We start from the raw sequence: 5090 nt of genomic DNA on the forward strand, positions 1-5090 counted from the left end.
TCGCACAGCCACTGTGGTGAACAGCAGCCTGGAGGTGTCCCAAAACACCAAAACTAGAACTGCCATACGACCCGGCAATCCCACTGCTGGGTATGTATCCGAAGAAGAGGTCAGTCTACCAAGTGATGCCTGCACCCCCGGGTTTATCACAGCGTTGTTTGTAACAGACAAGATACGGAATCAACCTGTGTGCATCAGCACATGAATGGGTAAAGAACACACACACACACACACACACACACACACACACACACACACACACACACAGTGAAAGACTACTCGGTCACTGAACAAGTGAAATCCTGTCATTTGCCGCAACGCGGATGTGACAGGAGGTCATTATGTTAAGGGAAATAAGCCGGACACAGAAAGACAAATACTGCCTGCTCTCACTCATATCTGGGAGCTAAGAAAGCTGATCTCATTAGAGAGGAGAGGGATAGTTAGCAGAGGCCAGAAAGGGCATGTGGGTGGGAAGTGGGAGGGTACAGAGGTTGAGGAATGAATGCAAACGTCCAGTTAGAAGGAATCCATTCTCACGTTGGATAGCATGACTCTAGTTACCTACAAGATACGATATATTTCCAAATAGCTAGAAGAGAGGACTTAAACTGCCTTAACGCACAGAAATGATAAATACTCGAGGCGATGGATCCCCAAACACCATGGCTTGATCATTACACACTCTATGCGTGTCACAAAGCATCACACGTGCTCCAGAAATACAGTACGTACAAATGTGTATCAGTACACAATATCTGGAAACGTGGGAGAAAAGGGTTGTCCGTCAGATTAAAAAAAAAAGCAGCTTCCGGCAGCCTTGACTTTTCACTCCTGTGGTTTTCACGCCACGGGTCTAAGGACGGCCAGGGCTGAAGCAAAATCCCCACCGGCCGCGCGCGGACACTGCGTGTTCCTCGAGCCAACGGCGCCATCTTGTGGCGCGAGTGCGCTAGCACCGCTTTGGTGCTGGCGCCGGATTTGCAGCCGCTGAACGTCCCCAAGCATCCGTTTGTGGTCTTGTCTTCCAAGCTCACCGGAGAGAGTGCGGGCGAGTGCCTGAGGTCCCAGCAGCTCCTCGGGTGATGGGAGCACCGCTCGCGGTTCCTCTCTGTCTGGCTCCTCCACTCCTGTGCCTTTCGCTGGTCCCCGCTGACGATGCCGATTCCCTCCGCGTGGCTCTACTTTTATCCTTGACAGGTGATGGCACATGCCAGGTACCCGGTCACAAATAATGTGTCTGTTCTGAAGTAGGATTTAAGGAGATGCTTCTTTGACCTGCCCTTCCTGGAACCCTAGAAACGTGTGCACGCCGCTCTGTCATTAGAACTGGCTTACATCAGGCTCCAACGTGCGGTTTTCTCTGACTCCACACAAGTCCCCAGCGATTTTCAAAAAGTGAAGTCTGCACGCCTGACCTTCTGCGATTCTCAGTCTTCTGCCACACTGAGACTGAGGACTTGCGGAACCAAGAGCATCAGGGCAAGATTATTAGCCAAGTCAACTCTAGAACTATGATGGTGTACTCTAGCCATGAGGCAATAGGGAAGGGTGGGGTCCGTGGTGAACCCCATAAGTGAGGTAGACCTGCAGGCAAGCGTCGCAGGGAGCCGGCTCGAAATGCAGACCGTATAGCCTTCCCCTAGATCCACTGGTTCAGCATCGGAATGTCAGCCAGGCCCCAGCGATTGTGTGTACATTCACGTTGGAGAAGCTTGGAGCTGAAACAGCAGTGGTTCTCAGCATTGGTGGCACATTAGAACAACCCAGAGAGCCTCTAAAGATCCTGATCCCCAGGCTTCACCTGTTGGAATCTCAGGGATGTGGAAGTGAGGGTGGGGGATGTGGAAGTTAGGGGGTGGGAGGACACACACTTAGAAAGAGGTTGATCCTTTAGAGCAGAACCATTCAGTTACCCAGAGCGGGATTTAGCATAAAGATACTGCAGGGACATTGGACTAAGATCCTTCCTGAAGATCTCACAAAAGGAACAAAAAGTACCAAAACCCAAGAAGAACTCTCTACAGTGAACGGACTAAGAAAGAGATACAAATTCTTTTTTTTTTTTTTTTTTTTGAGTTGGAGCCTCACTCCGTCACCCAGGCTGGAGTGCAGTGGCACACTCATGGCCACCCCAGCATTGACCTGCTGGGCTCTGGTGATCCTTCCACCTCTGCCTTCCAAGTAGCTGGAACCACAGATGCATACTACCATGCCTGGCTAATTTTTTAAAATTTTATTTTATTGTAGAGACAGTGCTCGTCAAGTTGCCCGGGCTGGTCTCGAACGCGCGGGCTCAGGCAATCCACTTGCCACGGCCTCCCAAAGTGCTGGGATTACAGGCTGGGCCACCGAGCCTGGCCAGAGATACAAATTCTTGCCAGAAACTTTAAAACATGGTGGGCAAGAAAATGAACAAGAGATTCCTGTGTAGACAAGAAAGGTACCTACCTACCCAGTCCTTCCTGCCAGAAGGTGTTTCAAGGAAAGTAGGCTGGTGGCAAGATTCTGAGAATTCTCGCTAATATCAGCCAATCTCAATGAAAGGAAACCTGGGGAGAAAACGGGCAGCCTCTAGGGAAAGTTAAGGGGACTGTGAGTTCTTGAGACCTCAGCAGAGGTAAGAGAGCCAACAGATCCAGCTGTTTTTCTGGGGATGCATCGGAACTGGATGAATGTCTCTGAAGAGAGCCTCTCATGGGAGTGAGATTCATCACCCTCTGTGGGAAATGTATAAAAGCTGAGTCCTCACTGAACACCAGTGAGGGTCCTCACGGAACACCCTCACAGCCCCAGCAGAGCTCTCTATGCCTTTAGGCTGAGAAAAGTTGGGTAGTCTACACAGTGCAGCCTTCACACAGCAGCATGGGTTGGTAGATGACCACGTCTTGGGTAGTCAAGGAAAATTCAGATCAAATAGATCACAGGTATTATCAGCACAATTCCCTATATGGGGCCGGACAGGTGCTGTAAGTAAGTTGACTGTTATTTACATGATGATATATGAAACAATAGGGAGTGATGGGGTCTGTGGTAAGCTAGAGAGCAAAAGCTACATCTGAAGCTGTGGTTGTTAAATGATGGTCCCTAGATCAGCATTAGCATCACCTGGGAATTTGTTAGAAATGTAAATTTCTTTTTTCTTTCTTTCTCTCTCTCTCTTTTTTAAGTTGGATTCTCACTGTGTCGCACAGGCTGGAGGGTAGTGGCACTCTCATGTCCACCCCAGCACTGACTGGCTAAGCTCCGGCAATCCTTCCATCTCAGCCTTACAAGTAGCCGGAGCTACAGGCACATGCTACCACCCCCAGCTAAGTTTTTGATTTATTGTAGAGACGCGGTCTCACCAAGTTGCCCGGGCTGGCCTTGAACCTGAGGGCTCAGGCAATCCACTCACCTCGGCCTCCCAAAGTGCTGGGATTACAGGCTGAGCCACCGACCAGAGCCGAAATGTAAATTTCCTAAAGAAATCTTGGGGGAGGAGCTCCCAGGTAGTCCTGATGCTCACTAAAGTCTGAAAACTGCCAATGTTAAGTAGTCTCAATAACTGAGTATCACAAATTCTCACTCATAAGTGAACTTTGAACAATTATCATAATACAATAAGAGAATGATTGGCAGGAGTGGGAAACTGCTGGAGGGGGGGCGGGGAAGTGGGATTGGCAGTAGTGGGAACCTGCCGGGGGAGGGGGCACACCTCATCAACAAGGGTGCCTACATAATGAACATTTGTGTATCTAACTCTGAATTGTACCCTACATCTTTAAAAAAAATAAAATAAAAAGTCTCCAAATTGTGTTTGCTGCAGACACTAACACCAGCACTGCCCCTCTCTTGCTGACTTCCAGCCGAAGATGGGGTCAGTGAGGAGGTCTCTACATTTTGGGTCCCGCAGAGCTGACTGACTGCTTGCAAATCACAGATGGTAAAGCATGCAGGAAGCAACAGGCTACAAGAGCCGCTCTCAAGAGTGCGCCCGCTCCTGGAAGGCTGAAGAAACCTCTTCTTTACAGGCCTAGTCCGTGGCATTCCGTGAAATTAGACATTATGAGAAACCCTTTGAATTCTGAGTCACAAACTTGTTTTCCAGCATCTGGAGATATTGTTCAGGTCTTGGGAACAGATCTGAGCTTCAGGAGTGCAGCTATTGGTGCTTTGCAGGAGGGAGGCAAGGGAGGCTGGCCTTTTTGAAGACCTCAGTCTGTGTGCTATCCATGCTCAATGTGTGACATCGATGCCCAAAGACTTTCAGCTAGTATGTGAGAATATGCCTAAGAACCTACCATAACGGGAAACATTTCATTCTTTAAAAAAAAAAAAAAAAAAAAAAAAAAAAAAATATATATATATATATATATATATATATATATATATATATATATATATCTTCTTTCTGGTATTGGTAGTTCTGAACGTTTTTCCCATGGGATCAAAAGGTTCCTAAGTGTATGATTGCAAGTGGAAAAACAGAAATCAGGTATTGGCAGTTTTCCCATTTTCCTTTCTGTAGGCATTTTTAATATAAAGTGGAGACATAAAGCATTAATGCAAGTCAAAGTGTTTCTGTGAACAAGTTTCAGCAGTTCATCTTTATAACAATTATAAATAAAACCTGTTTCATTTTTCTGGACAATACCAGCATTTGGATTTTTAAAAAACAAGTATATTTCTTATTGATGGCAATTAAATGGTGTTTGTAGCATTTTCATCATATAGATTTCATCTGTTTGCTGTATTTTTCCAAGTTGCCCTACATGCAAGTACATATGTTTAATGTTGTCTGTCTTCTGTGCTGTTCCTGTAAGTTTGCTATTTAAATACATCAAACTATAAAAAAAGTTCCCAGATGATTGTTGCTATCTGAAAATGTGAGTCTAGTATTGTCACATCTTTTGATTTTCTTCAAGATAAGCTGAACGGGGTGCCAATTTTTGTGACTTTTGATTGGCTGGTATTTTCCATAGTTATCATTAAAGAGATGAAAGAAATGACATGCAATTGTGTAAAATACTACAGAAAAGAAATGAGAGGAACAGAGCATGCAAAGATAGATTAATGGTCCAGTGTAAAAGGAAAAAACAAAACAAAAC

The sequence above is a fragment of the Carlito syrichta genome, unplaced genomic scaffold, assembly GCF_000164805.1.
Source record: "Carlito syrichta isolate Samal-C Ts95f unplaced genomic scaffold, Tarsius_syrichta-2.0.1 Scaffold308839, whole genome shotgun sequence".
NCBI classification, from domain to species: domain Eukaryota; kingdom Metazoa; phylum Chordata; class Mammalia; order Primates; family Tarsiidae; genus Carlito; species Carlito syrichta.